Source organism: Equus quagga, chromosome 9, assembly GCF_021613505.1.
Source record: "Equus quagga isolate Etosha38 chromosome 9, UCLA_HA_Equagga_1.0, whole genome shotgun sequence".
Taxonomy (NCBI): Eukaryota; Metazoa; Chordata; class Mammalia; order Perissodactyla; family Equidae; genus Equus; species Equus quagga.
Window position 1 is genome coordinate 13,905,845 of NC_060275.1, and position 21,500 is coordinate 13,927,344.

The 21,500-nt window shown below is 39.5% G+C and overlaps 1 protein-coding gene across 1 annotated transcript in view; it reads right to left on the reverse strand.

Annotated features, from left to right (window-relative positions):
- The window catches only part of LOC124245060 (serpin B7-like), a 79,354-nt gene extending 60,256 nt beyond the window's left edge, over positions 1–19,098 (reverse strand). Inside the window, exon 1 of the mRNA XM_046672189.1 lies at positions 19,038–19,098. The gene's annotated coding sequence lies outside the window, so the exon portion shown is untranslated. The remainder of the gene's footprint in view (positions 1–19,037) is intronic.
- Positions 19,099–21,500: the final 2,402 nt, after the last annotated feature.

A 21,500-nucleotide genomic window follows, 5' to 3' on the forward strand; every position in this document is an offset into this window, starting at 1 on the left:
CTAAAAAGATATAAGACTGTACTGAAACTCATGCTTCTCTGGAACACCATCTAAGGCCTTCCCGGGTTATAATCCTCACTCTGGCTCATAATAAACTCACTCCAATTCTGATTTATAGATTGGTTATGGATTCTTTGTGTCAACAGAGGTATAAAAATAGTCTAATCAAAATTAGTCTTTCATTTCATGTTGAAATTTTGCAACTCATGTGCATGCTCAATTCTCCCTAATGAGCTTTGATGAAAATAATCCATAACCAATCTATAAATGAAAATTTGGGTGAGTTTATTCTGAGCTAAAATCTGAGGACCATGGCCCAGGGCCTTTCTTCCCAAAGGAAGAAAGGGCACCAAAGAAGTGAGGTACACAGAGTGGTTATATACCCCCAAACAGGATGTTTCACATATGATTGAAATGTCCCTCCCACAATAGTCACAAGATTGCCCTGTCAGCACAGCACTTGATGGACACAGCAGGTAGTGGGTCTGCTATTTTTATTTGTCAGAACTAACCAGGATTCCATTTGATTCAATAAATATGAAAGATAGACTGTGTTGTGCTAGGGTATGGAGAGGCAGAAGCAAGAGGTGAGAAAGTGGTAGGAAAATTGGCATGCAGGTCTGCAGATCTAAAATTCTTATTCTTCTCACTACACTGACAAATAAAAATGGCAAGTAATAGGATATATTGGAGTATACGAGGAAGGCATTTGGTGTAAACCTAATTTGGCCAGACCTTGTCTTTCCAAAAGGGCCTGACTGAGGCCGTTGAGCATGCATTGTATATCTGCTTTAGACATTTCCTATGGCAAGAACAAAGGCCCTTGAGATAAAGGTGCAACTTCTCCCCCCCAACCCCCAACGTTGGCAATTCCTTAAGGATTAAGCATCTTTCCTTAGGCTAGGAACTGATTGCTGCACTCACCTGTGACTACCCAGTTTGAGACAATAGACTTGCCTCCCGCTACGCCCTTCAAGATAGCAGACCCACTACCTGCTGTGTCCAGCAGGTGCTGTGCTGACAGGGCAATCTTGTGACTATTGTGGGAGGGACATTTCAATCATATGTGAAACATCCTGTTTGGGGGTATATAACCACTCTGTGTACCTCACTTCTTTGGTGCCCTTTCTTCCTTTGGGAAGAAAGTACCCGGGCCATGGTCCTCAGATTTTAGCTCAGGGTAAACTCACCCAAATTTTCATTGTAGATTGGTTATGGATTATTTTCGTTGACAACACTAAAGGGTCTTCTATTTATTGACATAAGATTTTTTTTCACCTTTTCCCCCTAAAGTTTCTCTCAACACAATTGACATGGCTAAAATCAATTGCTCTAACACATTTATGGCTACTTCCTTGAATCTTCCCTATGAAAAGCAATGAATTCATACTACATCATTTCTGCCTTTTATTTAGCAATGCTACTTTTGGAAGTAATTATTAAAATCCATCAGTAAGAGTAGCAAGAAAACAATATTTAAGGGAAATTTCTTGCACATCCTAAAATATACTAGGATATTCCCTGGAAGCTGAAGTCATTTATGCTTTATTTGTTTATTTGGCATTTTGTTTGTTTGTTCTGAATTGTGGACATTGGTGTTTTGATATAGATATCTAATTCTTCCAATCTATCTAAGTTATCTACTGGAATAAAATCTTGTAATAGCAAGTTCCATGGCTTAATTGCCATGTGTCAGTACAATGTGTATTGTGTCATGGTTAATTCATTCTAAGTGCTTTGCATGTTAGGTCTATTTTTATTTATGGATGTACTCTTTATCATTTTATTATGGGCAGGGCATGAAGGAATTCAATTAGTTTACATCTCTTATTTACATGTAAATCTTTCCACTATCTTCTCTTCTTGCTCTACCTCCTCCACTTTCTTCTTCTCTTTCTCTTTTACTTTTGAATGAATAACCTTGGCTTTCACTTGGCAATAAATACTGTGATACAGTCTTGTCCTCAGAAATTTAAATGAATGCAATCACTGGAACTTCCTACAGTCTCTTCTTATCAGAATTCCAAATACCAGAGACCTTATGGTTTCCACATATTTGTGCCATATCATTTCATCACGTCCTCCTGGTCACAATAGCAGAATAATCAATGGTAAATTCCTGAAGGATAGAATCATCACCAGTGCTTATTAGTGACCTTTCCTATTTGAACTCTTTTAGTTCTGTGATATTTATGAATAGACTGAGACAGGGATATTTCCCAAATAAAATTCAATTCTAATTTCTTAAGAGGCAAATTAGAGTTCACTTTCCACCTCAGAACTTCAACGTCCCTAATAAATGCAATAATTGGTCCCATTTGATTTCCTGAATTATTGTTTCACCCCAGCTTGAATGCTATTGTCTGTCATCAAAAAATATTTTAAATCTCTGGATTCATTAAGCTTTATGCCTGATCAGTTCCAGTGGCAAAGTTAAACGTAAATGTTGTATTTTCTATAAGCTTTTGTTTTCTTACCCTTTAAAATCATTGTTCTGGTTCTCAATCGGTGCTTAACACTATATTCTAGTTATATTCTTCTACTTGCAGTGTAATTTTAAAATCTTAAAATTTTCACTAAATCTGTAAATTGAGTGGCCTGAGAAGTGAACATAAATCCACTTCTTCCTTTATTAACAGAAAGATATATGATGAGCTAAAGGAAACTTTAGAGATCATTTCCAGTCTAAATCTCTCATTTTACAATATGTAAAAACTAGGACTCAGAAATTTTGTGCTTTTTTTCAACTAAGAAGCAGTTGGAACCAGACCCCAGGAGGCCTGTGATTTTTTTTTTTTTCTCATTCACCATGATTCCTTCCTAAGTCCTTCTGGGCTCTTCTGCAGCATCTCCCACTGCTTCCTCTGAGACTGATCCTTAGTCAGAAGTCAGAAGTCGATATAGCTGCCATCTTGACTTATTCATGAATATGCCCACAATAGATTTCTGCCTCAAATATAGCAGTCCATCTGTTCTCATAAGGACCTATGAGAAATAGAAAATCCCATATAACCACATAAGAAACAAAAATAAACCAACTCAACTCAGAGTTGTTTCCTTACTATTTCTGGAGTAATACATTCCCAATGCATGCAAACATTTAGAGGGTTGCCTTTATTTTATAAGTGGAGGTGTCAATAGCTTATGGAGATTCTAGTCTTTAAAGATAATGACTATGTGAAGTGTTTATGAAATACATAAGAACATATTAAATAAGTCTAAACTAATGGCAAGTCTAGTAAGATTAGGGAAATATTAAAAAATTATTTTATTATGGTCATTTCATTTACAATTGTGTTAATTTAATTATGGATAAAATATAAAATAAAAATAAAACAAAACAAAAACTGGGACCAATGGGATCCAGTCTGTGCAAGAAAGCACATTCAAAGAAGATACATATCCCAATACATTTATCTATGTTTCCTTAAAGAGACCATTCTAAGGATTTCACGAAGCCTGCCACATAAAAAGTGCCTCCTAAATCCTTTTCGGATATCTCTTCCCATCCCCAGACTTTCACTCATAGGAACAACTAAATGTCCTTCCCTCTATCTCAAACACACTGTTTCCTCACCAATTATGCCCCTCTTTCCATTGTCTCTTCTTTTCTCGCACAAATTTACATGATCCCCATTCTTGGAACACCTAATGACATGAGACCCACCCACTCCACCCCACCATGCAAAATGCAAGCACATCTTTTGGAAGCTCAGCTTTTCTCCTACTCTGATTACATTTCCTGGGACTATGATCCTCCTTTGTTTTGGTGAAAGTGGATACAATTACGAGGAATGTGTGTGTGTGTGTGTGTGTGTGTGTGTGTGTATGTGTGAGAAACTGAAAGAAAATAAGGTAAGATGGTAAAAGATTTAAACAACATAGGCATTAGGGTAAATATTATGGATATATAGTGAACTCTATACTCTGAGGGGAGAGAATACTTTCATCTAAAAGGCCCATGGCTTATTCATAGAAATTGACCATATGTTAGGTCACAAAGAAAGCACCAGTAACTTCCATAAAGGAGAATATTACAAACAACACCTTCTGATCACATTGCAACAAAATTAGAGTTTACTAACAAAAAGAAAGCACAGAAAGATCCTTCCATGTGGGTGGTAAAAATCCTCCTGTTAACTCCTGAGTAAAAGGGAAAATAGAAACTGAAATTACAAAAATTAAAAAGAAAATGACAATGGTTTCCAGTTCTAGTCAAGATAGGAAAAACACACTCTAACCTATTTTTTCCTGCTAACTACAACTAAAATCCCTGGACAAAAGCCACAAAGACAGTATGAGAAGACTCTGAAAGGCAAAAAAAAAAAAAAAGGAAGAAGAAGGAAGAATGGCTAGGAACCTCAGGAGTGGAGGGGCAACTTAGTGCTAAATTTGCTGGGGTTTTTTTCTCCCGCACACTCCAGCCTGGGTTCCACACCCTGGAACTTCTAACAGATGCATGGGAAAAATCTCTAAGGAAAGCTTTTTCTCTCCAGACAGAGGTCTGGGAAGACGGCAGCCCAGCAGGACAGAGCCTTCTAGACTCCATCCACCCAAAATCCAGCCTACACCTAGCAAAAACACAACCAGAAGCAGTGTCCCACCTGTGTCCACTGATGTGGCTGCAGACACAGATGATAAGCCCTAACCCTTCCTACTTGCACCGAGACCACAGAGCCTGTGAGGCTGAGTCCCATGAACTATCACCACCCTGAAGGAAGTAAAATGAAGACCACAATAACCAGCAAAGAGGTAGCACCACTCCTCCTCCCAACTAGAGCATTTGAGCAGGATCGTGAAGAAGCAGGAGCTGGAGAGAAGGATCCTTCAAATTTGTGTATGAAGTCCAGTGCTCACCTCTGTTCTGCTCATCTGTGAAACTGAAAAGAATCAATAAAGCAAAGGCTTTGAGAACTGAGTTATAGCGTAGTTTCAGATTGGCCACTGGGTGATGCAAAAGCAGGGCAGACCAGAATAGCACTGCAAAGACTTTGACGACTACATTGACGTTAAAACCACAGCCCGCCGAAGTGGGCCAGGATGTGCTTTCTGATCAGAAATGTGTTAACTGCCTACTAAAAAGAAGATTTACATGAAAGCAGTCTTATCACATAATACTCAAAATGTCCAAGACACAATGCAAAACTACTCATCGTACTAACAACCAGGAAAATCTCAATTCACATGACAAAGACAATCAATAGATTTCAATATCAAGATGACACAGGTGCTGGAATTATCTGACAAGGATTTTAAAACAGCTCTTAGAAAAATGCTCCAACTAGCAGCATTAAACACTCTTGTAATAAATGGAAAATAAATAAATAAATGCAAATATATTTGAAAACCTAGATGAAATGGATAATTTTCTAAGGAAATGTAGATTACTAAAACTAACTAGATTAGAGTTAAGAAGCTTAAACAGACCAATTTCCAAAGAAGAAAGACAGAGCTCTATTAAGGAACTACTCCACAAAAAGGGATCAGGCACCGATGGTCTCAGGAGAATTCTACCAAATTTTCAAAGACCAGATAGTCCCAGTACTCTACAGATCATTCCAGAACATTGAAAAGGAAGGAAAAATTCCCAATTCCTTTTATGAAGTAACTGTAACATTGATACCTAAACCAGACAGTAAGAGATAGTAAAAGGAAAAAAAAAAACCACATACAATATCACTCATGGATATCCATGCAAAAATTTTAAACAAAATATTAACAAATAGAATCCAACACCACATTAAGAAAACAATATATAACATCACCTGGGAGTTATCACAAAAAGGCAAGTTTAGTTCAATATTAGGAGGTTTTTTACTATCATATATCATATTAATAAATCTAAGGAAAAAATATATGATTATCTCAACATATGATGAAAAGACCATTGACAAAATTCAATAGCCATTCATGATAAAGATTTTTTTTTTTTTGAGGAAGATTAGCCCTGAGCTAACTGCTGCCAATCCTCCTCTTTTCGCTGAGGAAGACTGGCCCTGAGCTAACATCCATGCCCATCTTCCTCCACTTTATATGTGGGATGCCTACCACAGCATGGCATGCCGAGCGGTGCCATGTCCACACCCGGGATCTGAACCAGCAAACCCTGGGCCACCGAAGCAGAACATGCGCACTTAACCACTGCACCACCGGGCCTGCCCTAAGATTTTTTTAACACTCTCAAGAAAAAAGAAGATGCCCACCATCTCTGCTCCCACTCAGCATTGCACTAAAGGTATTAACAAATTCACTTAGACAAGAGAAATCAATCAGAAGAATAAGAGTGGAAAAAAAAATAAGTAAAATTATCTGTGTTTGTAGATGTTATAAGAATACACCTGGGAATCCACAGAAAATTAATGATAAAAGCAAGCCAAACAATAAAATAATTCAATGAAGTAAACAGGTATAAAGTTAACATACAAAAATCAATGGAAAGTCCAGAGTTACACCCAAACACCCTTAGAAAGTTAGAATATAATCTCAATTTAATGGGATAAAGATGGATATTTAAATAAACGACTCTTTAACAACTGGGCGGCCATTTAGAAGAAGACAAAATTAGACACGCATCTCGCTCCAATCATAGGAATAAACTCCAGTGGGTTAGGGATCTAAATGTGAGAAATGAAACCATGGAAGTACTAGAAAAAAAATATGGGTCAATTCCTCTTTAACTTCTGTGAAGGAAAAGGCTTTCTAACTATGACTCAAAACCCAGAGACAGTAAAAGAAAAGATTGATAAATTTGACTACAAAATAAAAATCAAAACTTGTGCACGTCAGAAAATGCCAAAAGCCAAGTCAAACTGGAGAAAATATTCACAACATATACCATGGACAAAGCACTTATAACTGTAATATGTAAAGAACTCTTAAATGTGAGGAGAAAAGATCAAATACTTGATAGAAAAAATGTAGAAGAGACATGAACAGACAATTCACAAAAAAAGTTTATTTTTTTAATAGACTTTATTTTTTAGAGCAATTTTAGGTTCACAGCAAAACTGAGTGGAAGGTAAGGAGATTTCCCATATGGGAATATGAGGTCCTGCCCCCACTCATACATAGCCTCCCACATAACCAACAACCCCCACTAGAGCTGTACGTTTGTTACAATTGATAAACGTATGTTGACAAATCATCCTCACCTGATGTCCATAGTTTGTCCTGGAGTTCACTCTCGGTGTTGTATGTTGTATGAGTTTGGGCAAGTTGATGCCATGTAGCCACCATTATAGTATTATACAGAGTAGTTTCATCGCCCTAAAAGTCCACTGTGCTGCACCTATTCATTTCTCCCCTCCTCTCCACTCCTATTTTAAATTTTTGTGCAGTTAAAAAGACATGATTTCTCGTACTGCTCTTATTTTTGGACACTCCTTCTTTGCTCTGACATCCAATACCTAACTACCTATGTCTCCTGCTAGTTTGTCTTGCGTAGTTTTGTTTCCTTCTATAATTTTTTGGTATGAAGTGAAGGTCTATATATTTAATAATAACGATACTTAATCAATTATCCTATTAGTATTTCTTTAAACTCTCTTTCCCCCAAATATGTGTGATTCCTGTTTATCACAAGCTAAATTTTAACCATGTAGCAGTCTACTTCTGAGTTGTATTCTGTGGCATTCATCTGTCCATTTATTTTTTGTCAGTTATAACTGTTTAATAAAAGTATATTTCAGTATTTGATAGAGCAAGTCCCTCAAAATTGGTCTTCATTTTCAAAACATTCTTGACTATTTTCATTCGATTTTTCCACAGGAATTTTAGATTTATTTTTCAAGAAAAACACCCCACTATGAGTATAGTGGAATTAATTTCTGTGATTTTAAAAATATACTGAGTCACATGTTACTCAAGGAGAATAGCCTTGGTTCTCTGGTACAGCAATTCCTGGAAGGCCAATATGAAGTTTCCTCAGGACACTTCAATTCACAGTCTGGGAGGAGCAGGAAAGAGCATCCAACAGACTTAGAAATGGATGGGGACAGCCAGAACTCAAACAAGCAGAGACCTGACTTCCTTCAAGAAAGGGCCATTCATGGGGCCAGCCCCATGGCCAAGTGGTTAAGTTCCCACGCTCCGCTTCCACCTCCCAGTGTTTTGCCGGTTCGGATCCTGGGTGCAGACATGGTACCACTATCAAGCCACGCTGAGGCAGCTTCCCACATGCCACAACTAGAAGGACCCACAACTAAAAATATACAGCTTTGTACTGGGGGGGCTTTGGGGACATGGAAAAATAAAATCTTGGAAAAAAAAAAAGAAAGGGCCATTCAGTCACTCAGTTTTGGCTTTGAAACCTCCAAATACAGAGTAATTGGAATGCAAGCTACAGAAGAATAGAAAAATAGCATCTTCTTATATTAGCTAACCAAATCCCATCTGCCTCCATATTGTTCTACTCCAAATATTGGGAGCAAAGGCTGCAAGTGATGGAGAAAAATTCATCCAAATACATCAGATCAGTCATCAGTCATAAGAGTCCAAGTCTTGGGAGAATTCTTTTCTTTCACCCTGAAGGTTGAGTAAGTTTCACTCTCGGGCCTGCCTTCAATTTACTTCATACCACAGAAATGGCATGCAGAGTTTCTGCTTTCATAACTTGAGAAATACTACACAACTGCAATTGCATTGTAATGCAATTCTTTATAGTGACCCATTTAGAAACACAGGTCAAACTTGTTCTTTCCTGGGTTCCTTGGTCTGGAAAGTGTTCCCAAGTCATGGAATTCTCAAGGCATGGCACAGTGAGATGTCAGGACTTAAGTCACCAAAACTGAGTCCTTAATTTAGTAAAATAACTTAGCAAATACATGTTCAAAGGATGTGATCTTTAACAAAGGAAAGTACCTACATTATTCTTTGCCCAATGGCGACTAACTTCTGTCTCACTAAACACAAATCAAAGGTCTCACAGAAAGCTGCATTCACCTGGCTTATGGTTCTTTAGCTGCTAACCTCTTTCTTGGACTTTCTTTTGTTTAAAGTTCTCTTCATAAATGCTTTATAGTCCCGTAACACCTTAACTTCAACTACTTAAACTTTGGACTAGAAATCATCCTTTAGGTCAAATATGTCATGAATTTGAACATTACCAGATTTAGCTTTTGGCAGTGACTTCACCAGGATTATTTTAAAATAAAACAAGCCTATTTTTAGACTTGCTCATAAATTTAAAATGAATTATTTACCAATTTTTAAAATATTACAAATTAGACCAGCTCGAACATAAAATCATTTTAGGTTGAAAATGTTTAAATATTTAAGTAAGAACAGAGACCCTAAGAACAGTTTATTCTAGTGACCAAATTACTTTCTTGAAGATGTCTTTGTTGTTTCCAGTTGTCAGCATTCTATTTACGCTTGTTCAAAAAACAAAATTAGTAGCAGGAAAGTTTGAAGCACAAAGCTGCATGGAGGAGACACAAAATTTTCAACAATTCCCTGTAGCAATTTAGAAAAATTATGTCAACATTTTGATAATGAAAAGCAGAGGTTCATGTGATATTAGTTAGGGAGCTCAGTCTCTTTCTAGAGCTGGATTTTCATCCATCCTTCTAACCCTTTCCATGAACGATTATAAAGCAAGTCTGTGACTGACCACAATCCACCCAAATCCCAAAGTGATGGAATATCTTTACACTAGACTACAGTAGCTGGACCCCTCCCCCTTTTTTCTGATGTAATCTAAAAACAAAGAAATGACCTACTCTCAAATAAATCTCATCAACCTCTTAATTCATAATCATTTTCTTATTTTACGGGCATGAGTGTGATCCAATGTTTAATTTAAAATGTTCTGTTGCTATATTTATAGAACTCTTGTTTTATTATCAAATGCATGATGATTAAGAAATAGAAATGAATCTAGAATGTGTTGCTGAATGTAGTGAAATATGCTATCACGTTAAATGACTCTTCTCCTAAATATTTGTACATGGAGAGGCAAAGACTAATAAAACCCTTATTTTACATACCTGTTTAAAAGAGTAATAGTGTTCATGGTGCTTGGTTATAAAAAGAGCAAATGCTCAAAACCACAAAACACTTGAGCGTCAAATGTATCAACAAAGCTCAGGCCTTCTGATTCAGTCTCCTGCACTTGCCACTGGCCCACAGATATTTTCTTCTGAGGTGGATGAAGGTCAAATGGGACCTATACCACGCCCCCTTAGTCTCCTTTGCTGGCTCATCTTGTTCACTTTATGCTCTGAATGTTGGTTTCTCTTCTCTTCCCACTCTTGCTCCAGGAGATCTCACCCATCCCCTTTATTTCCAAGGCCACCCACCACTGAGGACTCCAAAATTTGTATCTCCAGATCTATCCTCTCCTTTAACTCTTATATTCCAATGCCTACTGGACATCTCACAGGCATCTTGAACTTCTTACCTTAAAATCTGCCCTCATGATCTTTCCCCAAACTTGCTCTTCCTCTCCAGCCTTCCCCATGTCAGTAAATGGAACTTCCATCAGCCCAGTTGTTCAAGTATGAAATTTGAGAGTGATCTTTGACGTCTCTATCTCACCCACACTCAAGCAGTCCATTGCCAAGTGCTACTGGTTCCTCCTCCAAAATATATCTCAGGTCTGTCCACTTCTTGTCATCCCTCCATGGACTGCCTTAGTCCAAATCATCATCACTTTTCATCTGAACTCTTGCAATAGTTTCCTCACTGCTCTCAATTCTTCCATCTTGCCCCCTCTCCATCTGTTCTCTAACATCATCTAGAATAATCGTCTTTAGATATAAGGTGGATCATGTTACTTCCCTGCTGAGAGCCCTTCAAAGACTTTCCAGTGTTCCTGATCTGTGGATAAGGCCCTGCATGATCTGGCCATGCCCATTGCCTGCTTCTTCTCCAACACTCTCCTCACTCCTGCAGTGGGTTGAATTGTTTCTCCCCAAAAGATATATCTAAGTCTTAACTCCCAGTACCTGTGAATATTATCTTATTTGTAAATAAGGTCTTTTTACATTGAATTAATTTAAGGATCTTGAGATGAGATCATCTTGAATTATACAGGTGAGACCTACATGCAATGACTGGTGTCTTTATAAGACAAAAGAGAGTGAAATTTCAGATGCAGAGACATAGAAGAGAATGGAGTCATGTGAGGATGGAAGCAGAGACTGGAATGATGTGTCTACAAGGCAAGGAAGTCCAGAGCCAACAGAAGCTGGAAGAGGCAAACAAGGATTCTCCCTAGAGCCACTAGAGCAAATGTTGGCCGTGCTGACATTCTTATTTCAGAATTCTGAACCTCAGAACTGTAAGAGAATATGTTCTTTTGTTGCTTTAAGCACAAAGTTTGGGATAATTTGTTATAGCAACCCTAGAAACCTAATACACTCCCTAAGTTCCAACATACTGATATTTCAATTATTCAAAAGAGCCAAGCTTTGGGGCCAGGTTGGTGGCACAGCAGTTAAGTTCACACTTCTGCTTTGGCAGCCTCGGGTTCGCCAGTTTGGATCCCAGGTGCAGACATGGCACCACTTGGCAAGCCATGCAGTGGTAGGCGTCCCACATACAAAGTAGAGGGATATGGGCACAGATGTTAGCTCAGGGCCACGCTTCCTCAGCAAAAAGGGGAGGATCGGCAGCAGATGTTAGCTCAGGGCTAATCTTCCTCAAAAAAAAAAAAAATATATATATATATATATATATATATATATATATTTCAAAAGAGCCAAACTTCTTACAGGTTTCCCCCACCAGGAAGGAAAACCAGAACGTTGGCAAGAATGTCACTCTTTCAAAGAGGCTTCCTCAGATCTAATCTAAATTAGACCCTCCCTCCTAAACTCAGAGACCCTCCCTTTAGCATTTATAAGAGCTCTTAACTGTGTATCCATGTATTTGTTGAATGTCTGTCTCTCCTTTACACTCAACTCCATGAATGCAATGTCTGGGTCTGTTTTGTCACTATGATAACCTCTATCCTAGCAGAGTAGACACTGAAAATAGTCCTTCAATAAATGAAATTACAGAGATAAAAGGGACTAAATGATCTTCTTTCGTTGTGAGAATCCTGAGAAATGGCTTGTCCCATGTTGATTTAGCTGAAATACATCAACTGCATTAAAGTTAAATTTTAACTGAATATTGCTTAAATTATATTTCATAGATATAGGGTTAATCCAATTAAATCAATGCAAAATTTGAAATTGAAGTGAAAATTCCATTACAAGGGAAAATACTCCCTCTTTGATATTGACTTTCTGGAGAACAACGCCAATTGTTTGCTTGCACCATCTACCACGTGTACTGGCTGAGACAGCCAAGATACACAATCCAAAACTATGCCTAGGAAAACCAAGGAAATCAAATTCTTGGCACATGCAGCTTTTCTCAAATGTGCGTGAAGCTAAGATCCTTAATATATATAATCTCTTTTCTTTTCAGAAAAATCTCTTTTTTTCCCCCATTTCTTTTCTGTCCTTAAGCATGTTTAGGAGGCCACAGCATCTCCTAGCTGCTGAAACACACACTAGTGCACATAACAATCTCTAAATCAGACTCAATAATAGTGGAATGTCTTGGGCAGGTGAGATTTGAATCAGGATACAAAGACTATAATTCCAGACAAAAGAGAAAAATTCCAACTCTTAGCGACCCTGTGTACAGCAGAGAGGAACCCTGCCTGGTGTTTTTGCGCCATCATCTCATCTTCCAGCACTGTATCAGACAATGTTCTGCTGCTCTTCATATAGTTTTCATGGCCACTTTTTTCTAAACTGGCTGGCCAGGTCTTTCTTCCTAGTCTGTCTTAGTCTAGAAGCTCTGCTGAAACCTGTCCACCTTGGGTGAGCCTGCTGGTATTTGCAATACCGGTGGCATAGCTTTCAGCATCACAGCAACATGCAACTACCATACTATGACAGCTGACAGACTGTGTGGGTGGTGTGGTTTTTTTGACCAGGGAATGAACCCAGGTCACTGAATCTTAACCATTAGACCGCGAGGGCTGGCTATTAACTATAACGAAACATTTTAATATATTCATACATTCAAATCCTTCATCTACCGGCTTTTTCCTCCTCCAGTCAGCAGTTTCATTCATCCACTCATTGGTTCAACAAATTGTCATCAAGAGTTTACTAGGTGCTAGGCCTTGTGCCCTACTGTGGGGACACTGTGGTAAGACACAGTCCTGCTGTCCATGAGCCCAGAGCCAGTGAAGGGAGACAACTTATGAGCAATTTCAAGGCAGCATGAAAAGTACCCCAAGGGATTGCTGTTTGAACAACCAGGAAACAGAATTCATTAAGCACTAGAGAGAGCAGGAAATATTTATCAGAGAAACCTAGACCCGTAAGATAAGGTGGAATTGATCAGGTCTAGAGGGGCAGAAAGGTACCTGGAGCCACACATGCAAGGGTTCAGGGCAGTAGAGAACATGCAGCCCTTCAAGTTACCAAAGAAGCTAGTAGTCAAAGGCAGAAAGAAAAAGGAAAGAATGGGGGAGAAAGAAAGGGAGAGAAAAGCTAGGTAATGAAATAGAAGAGAAATCAGGATTTTAAAATAATCAGTTGTGGAAGAAAAAAATGTGTATGCCCAGAATGGCCTGAAAGTTTTCAGTTACATCCCTGCACGATGTTTCTGTGTGAAGGAAAATGTAAATTGTCTCCCAGCTGTCAATTTTAGTGAGCTAGAGTCAGCAATGTTCATATTACCTAGAACATTGTTTTTCAAACTGCGGGTTAAAATCCACTGGGGAAATAAAATGAATTTAGTAGATGGACACCAGCATTTTTTTAAAAAATCAAATATAGTAAAATATGGTATGATAGAGTAGGATGGGATACATCAAAACAGATGAATAGAATAAAATAGATCACAAGCTCTGTTTACAGTAAAGTCAAGTATCATTTCATGTGCACACGTGCGTATGATCAATTACAATGCTATTGGAGGTCATGATCAAAATTACTTGATAGCCACTGACCAAGAAGTGGGTCCACACTCAGTGATGATTCCACTCAGGCCTTGACTTCCCTTTGAAATTTTTCTTAAATATTTAGGGCTTAATACTAAATCTCCTGGACTCTGGCCAAAAGGCAAAGTTCTTACCCTTTGCTCTTAAGTGCACTTGGACTCTGTAAGGATGCCTTCGAAGAGTTGGGCTTTCTGCCAGAGCAAGGAGTGGAAGCCTTGTCGTGTCCTTCTTCTCGTTGAGAGGGTAAAGTGCAGGAAGGGAGTGGGCCTGCCACACACTGGCACCAGGATTTCCACAAGAGTTTCCTTTTAAGCTTTATGTTATAAATACTGGAAAGCCAGATGATTGAGGATCTGGTCCTCAGAGGGGCCCAGGCCCTAAATAATTGTTTTCCAGAGAATGTTCCTGAAGCATCTTTCCACAGTCAACTGCTACCTCTCCAGGGACCAGGTGCAGAAGATTTGAGACTAGATGATAATGGTCAAGTCACTGTGATTTAGAACCAGTTTCTAGACAGAGGTTGGATTTCTGAGTGCTTCGGTGAAGCAGAGAGCATCTTTATGAAAAGAGGTCATGACTTTTTGCTTCACTTTATACGAACTGATCTGTTCTAGACAGTACAAATTTGTTCACTATAAAATTTAAATCCCATGTGCCACTTGATGTCAGCCAGGAAGAGCACAAATAGCCGAGGAAAAAGAGCTAATCACCAGGGGTGGTGTCTGGCTCTGGCATGGCTAGTAAGTTTGGATAAGTCTCAGTCTTGATGCTATTAAAAATTTCTGGGGCTTTATATTTGTGAACATATTAAGGTCACACTGCTCATTCCTTTGTTGTCTGCCGTATACGGCAACGGCAGTTGTACAAAGGGTGTGTGCATGTGAGAGAGAGAGAGAGAGGCCCGGTGCTGTGAGCATGTGGCAATGTGACAGCGACACCAGGTATGAAGAAATGCTTATTAACATATGAGGACAACACACCCTCCTCATAAACCTACTTGTAGTCGAGGGAGCAGGTTAGGGCTGAACAAGCAAACAGGAAAGGACCCCCTAGCAACTAAAACTGATCAGGAGGGCAAATTAGACTGTGAACTTGAAGGAGAGCTCTACTATTACCTTGCTTTGTGTAGTGCCCAGTGCTTACAGTTAAGTGAAGATGAAGCAATGCATTGTAGAAGTTTAGAGAATGGTTCCATCAGGAGCTCCCAAGAGCAGAGGTTGGCAACCACTTTCTCTAAAGGGCCAGATAGTAAATATTTTGGGGTTTGTGGACTGTAGAAGCATTCACAACTCAATTTTTTGGTTGCAGCATGAAAGCAGATATAGCAAATAAGTAAGCAAATGGACATGACTGTGTTCCAATAAACTTTATTTACAAAATCAGGTGGTGAGCCAGGTTTAGACAGAGAGCGAAAGTTGGCCAACCCCCACCCTAAAGCCTTATATGGCACTCTGAAAAGTCAAATATGGGATAAAGGCTTTGGCAAACCACAGTTGAACCTCAACAGACCTATATATAACTAATAACTTAAAACTATTAAATCTAGGAAAAGATAATAGCAAATTAGCCTCTCTCTTGACCCTCATAAGCATCACTATTATTATCACTATTTATTTTAGTGTTGTTATTCCTATTTTGCAGCTGAAAATTGGGATTTCAAGATATTCAGTTGCTTTTCCAAGAGTACACATGTTATAATGGATGGAACAGAATTTATACACAATTCTTTGACTTTATAAGAATCAGAAAATCCAGAATCTATCATTTCTTTTTGCAACTAACTAAAATTCCTAGACAAGGAAGATGAACCTTCTGTATTAATAACACTTAATATGGAACAAACACTTTCAAAATGGTGATGGTGATTAACCCGGGAAGAGGGAGCAGATTTGAGAGAAAGGAGGCTTTTAATTCACTATAAGGCCAACTACAAAAAAATGAGAGTCCTTGTAAGTTTTTCCATTTCCTCACACAACACACACACAACACACACACACAAATACACACACACACCCAGAGTCCACTCCAGGACCCTGGAAACAACTGGCAAAATCTAAATGTAGGACAGGAGTCTGGGAGGAAGCCACAGCCCCAGGCCTTGCTGCTCTAGATAATTAACGCCTTCTAATCTCACGGAATCTCCTTCATCTGCTCCTCAAATATTACAGAGCAAGGAGGCAGGAGCCTCCACTTATCCCCCACCCTGATTTCAACTAGGCTGGAGGGCAGCCCTGGGCCCACTATGTTACACAAGAGCAAATGGCTGCACAGTTTTAAGGACCTCAAACAAGAGACCCAGTTGGGCTTATTGTTCCATCACAGTGTTGTCACTAGATTCCTCTGTATGTCCTGCAGGTAAGCCTGGGAATAAACCACTCACAAACCCGTGCTCCACATCTCATGGACAGGAATGGCCAGTCACTGTGTGACATACAGGAGAACGCATTCCCAAAGTTTACCGAAACCTGTCGCATGCCCATACAGTGTAATGATTTTATGGGACCTGGTACACAGTGGAGTTCATAAATTGAGGCTGAAACAGCTAACAACATGTTAGAGAAAATATCCCTGGTCTTTACTTTGTATCCCCTAAGGCAGGTTCTCATTACATAACATTGTGTACCTTGAGAAAAAGCATCCTGCTGTTTTTAAACTTCAAAGGTTCATGGGTAAATCCCTGATAAATGCATCTATAAATACTATTACTCTGTTTCCACCTTTAGTGATAGGCAATAACATATTGGTAAGCCATTATAATGATCTTATATAGAGAACCATACTTTTTATTCATGAAATGATGCAATTCTTGTTGATAGTTGAATAAGGATTTTAAATGTTCAAAATGCAGATTTATTAAGCATAGCTTGCCTCACTAACTCACCTTTTAAAATGATGCTATTGCAAGTGAATTTTGCTCAGCTAACCCACAAATTCCAGCGTCTGCCATTAAAATAGGCTAATTATATACCAAGCGGACCAATTGGAAGAAACTAGGATCATCCTCATTTTGTCTCTAATTTTCATGTCTATTCATACCTCCTCCAACGCAAAAATTTCTCCTGACATGTCATAGGAAAAGAAAACTTGAGAACAAGGAGGAAATGAGAAGAAAAGAAGCAGTGAAGAAAAATGTGGTTTTCATTATTTCAGAGGAGGTAGTTTTAAAAAAGTGAAAGACTCGAACTATGGCCTGAAACACCACCTCAATTCAACACCTCCGTTTAAACTCTGTGGGGCACTAGGAAATTAAGACATTCCCCTGCCACCCTGCCCCCGCAAACGGTCCATGATCTAAAAGTAAGTTTGAAAATTAGTCTGTGTGAGAACTGCGATGGTTAGAGATGTTTGAAAAGTGACTTGGGGAGGGTAGAGGGGTTACAGAAGGCTTTGGAGTGGAGATGATGCTCCAACTCCCTCTGGCAGAAGGAAGGAGAGAAGGCAGTGAGGTTGACTAGGCTGGAGGATGGGGCTCAGGCACAGAGAATCACACACTCTCGTCCTCCTCGCTCCAGCCTCTCCATGGACCCCCCTGATGACCAGCATCCTCTCTGACCAGTGCCTTCGCTTCTCTAGGGGATATTCCAAGACAAGAACGTTGTGCCTACAATATGTCACTTGTGGAGCTCCTGTCTCTTCACTGGTTTTCTAGTCAGCGTTACCCACAGCAACACAACCAGGTTCAGACAGGAAAACATAATCTGATTAGTCATCGAAGGGAAAGGAGGAAATCTATGTCTGCTTTCTAGTCTTCACTCACTAAACATGAATGCAACAGCACACTTCCCTGGTGTGAAATTTAGGTTTTCATTCCACCTGTATATGTCTCGAAAACACTTTTCAGAGAAACGGGAGACTTTATACCTCTTTTTTAAGAAAAACTTCCAGGATAGTTTACTTAACCCCTGTCAAGAAATCAATGTGATTTTATTTATCAATATAAATATAAACTCTACTCACATATTAACATTGAAAACCCTACCATGGACTTTGGATCAAAATCTTACAGATACAACCATGATTAATGCAAGGTTTCCTGTTGTTAGCATTTCTGTTGTAACCATCACAGATGTTAGGCCTCACAAATATAGACAGTCCCTTTCCTTGTTTCCTCTGTGTCATGCCTTTTTAAGAGGCTGCATGAGAAGCCCATTATCTAGCAGTTTTCACTGAGTCCAAAAATTCTATCAGAAATGTCCAGGTCCTAAATTATTGTAGAAGACAATTACAGTACAGAGATATTCTCAAGCTCAGCTGCACTCAGATTCAGATATTTTGGAGAACCTTTGATGCTGAATAAATTTATCAAGTACTCAAAAGTGCCTAATAATTCTAAAAACCATGACAAACTCAAGCCTCTCACTATTATTGCTAAAGTTGCCAAATATCATTGACAATAATGAAAATATAATTAATAGGAAGTATCTAACACCTAGCAGACTTTGGGGGGAATTATTACCATCATTATTATTGTGGTCTCCAGCTTTTGTTTTTGATGTGGGAGTTGACATATAACTTGTCACAAGAGTTTTAGGTAATGTGCTGTAAAAAAAAAAGTAGAAAAGACTAGCTTAAAATATCCATTCATTCATTCATTCATTCACACACATTTATTCAGTATTGTTGTGACACCAAAGGATAGAAAACCCAGACACAAGCATTAAAAATATTCAGTGTGTAAGTTATCTTCTATAAGGTTCAGGATTTGCTCAGCATTGGTAGGCATTTGTTACGTAAGGTCAAGAATAAAGCTGACTTCCCTATATCCCCTATGTTGGCCAATGTGAGAGATGCTGCCATCCACTGTCATTCTAATCTCGAAGATCACTCTACAACAACCCTGTAGAGAATAGAGATTGGATAGAGGAGCTTAGGATGCCTTCAGGAAGTGCAGGAGGCTATGGTTTTACCAAGCAGGGGGTGTTGGATGCAGAAGCCCAGATGCTAGAGGAGAAGCTGTTACTTTGAAGGCAGATGAACGCTCATGGCAGGCAGCGCTCTTGGGCTCCAGGAGCTGTCCATCCATCTAGGGAATCTGAGAACACCTACAAGTGGGGAAAAACCCAGCATGCTTCAGAATGCCACTTACCTCCTCCCACAGCAGTTCCGCAGACTTCACTGCTGGGTTCCAGTTCCTCCTGCCTCCTCCTCCTAAGACTCCGCACTCCTCCCACCTCACTTGTGCCAAGGTTCAGGGAAAATTTCCCAGACTTCCCATTGGCTCAGCCCCCAAGGGGGAGGTTGGTGACAGCAGCAGCAGCAGTGAGAACAATGCATGAGAAGTCCCTCCCCTCTCCCAGATGCACTAAGAGGAAAATCATGGAAGGGACACCAAATGGGCTTCCCTATCCAGTTGAGGAAGGCATGTGGCACCTCCCTGCTCAGCAGGAAGCAGAGAGTAGTACTGTGGCATCTTTTATTCATCCTACTACTTAATCATGAGGAAGTAAACCCAACAAACCACAGAAGCCAAGAATTCTAAAGACTGTCCTTTCACATTTCCATCTAAACTGTGTGTACCTGGACGTGGGGCAGGTTATAGTTTGAGTTAGGAATCAGAGCCAGCAGAACAGAACACAGAGAGGGGACAAACACGAGGATGAGTCAGAGCCATGAGGAGCTGAGCACCAGGTATAAACTTAGACAATCCTGCCCTCCATCCAGGCCCAAGAGCCAATGCGTGGGTTTTAATCATTCCCAGGACAGTCATTATCTAGGGTTCAAATGGTGTCCCTGAAAGATGAAGTGACTCCCAGATCTCATGATAAGCTTGCAACATGTGGATAGTTTTTTTTTTTTTTTTAAAGATTTTATTATTTCCTTTTTCTCCCCAACACCCCCCGGTACATAGTTGTAGATTCTTCGTTGTGGATTCTTCTAGTTGTGGTATGTGGGACGCTGCCTCAGCGTGGTTTGATGAGCAGTGCCATGTCCGCGCCCAGGATTCGAACCAACGAAACACTGGGCCGCCTGCAGCGGAGCGCGCGAACTTAACCACTCGGCCACGGGGCCAGCCCCATGTGGATAGTTTTTGCCAGCAACACATGGCAATGTGCAACTCTGCAAAAACGCCTACAACCCACAAACAGCAGAGACCATAAATTCTGAACCAAATATCAGGATGTCTTCTGGGAAGTGCACTTTTGGTGGGAGAATACAGAAGGTGTGGTGTAGTGGGAAATTCCCGCTCCTCACCTGTACCCATGTGGCCTTCAGCAAGCTGTTTGGTCTCTCTCTGTCTTGCTTTGCTCATTTGAAAAATGGGGAGAATTTCAGGATATTTATGGCTGAGAAGATTATAGGTGACATATGTAGAGTACTTAGTACATAGTAGGCATTTAATAAATGTGGTTATTATTGTAGTAATAGATTAGGAAAGTCCGAGAAAATACAGGATGCATGAGAATTCTGCCTATAATACTCCTGCATTTATATATTAGCTATTACTCAAGTTCTACCTCGAGTCTCACCATTTGTGTTGCCTTCTATATTATCACGAGCCCATATTGATCTCTTTCTTGATAATATGCCTTATCATATATTTTACCAAATTTTCTGTTTATTATATGTAAATTTACATTGTCACTCCTACAAGATCTTTTCCTGGGCACGGAGTGCAAGCTGTGCTGTTGTAAATTCTCTTTATATTTAACACACTGTAAGAAACCTGGCAAGCACTTGAAAAATATCTACAGTCATGTGTCGCTTAATGATGGGGATATGTTCTGAGAAATGCATTGTTAGACAATTTTGTCGTTGTGTGAACATCACAGAGTGCACTTACACAAACCTGTATGGCATAGCTTACTACACACCTAGGCTCTCTGATACTAATCTTGTGGGACCATTATCGTATATGCAGTCCACCTTTGACCAAAATGTCTTTTTGTGGTTCTCGACTGTACTTAATTAATTGTGGGCCAATTTTTCGTCAGCCATGACCATAAACATCCTTTATAAACACCTGGACATTTCCCAAATTGTCTTTTGGCAAAGGATATTTTGTTTCTGCATTGCACCATCATCTGTATGGAAAGTGAAAATCCTATCTACCTCACAAAATTATTGTCACTTTACCTTTGTTGTTAAACACAGTCATGGTCCTGGTGACAGTGGAACAGGGAGACATCCCTGATCATGTTAAATAAAGCCAGCCAGCATCACTGATTTATGGAACCACTTCTATTCTTTATTTCTATTTATCTTGGTTGAGGGATACTCAGTCTTCCTCTTACTGGGTGCCGTGGTCTGTGGGTTAAGTGCCAGGTTAGAAAGGGTGAGAATGGTAGCACAGCATAATATAACAAGCTATTGGATGGTCACTAGTCCTTTATAGAAGCAATGCCTCCTATATCCTCCCACCATACATTCACCTATAGATCCAGGAAAAGTCAGATTCATTGCCAAGACTAGACTTAGGAAACAATGAAACATGCGTCCCTTCTCATCCTTCTCACTCAAATGCCCAGTGCACCCCAAAGCTCCCTTCCGTTTTGACCCTTTCACTGCTAACAAAACATGCTCTTCCCACAAAAGCAGTGATATTTGTCAT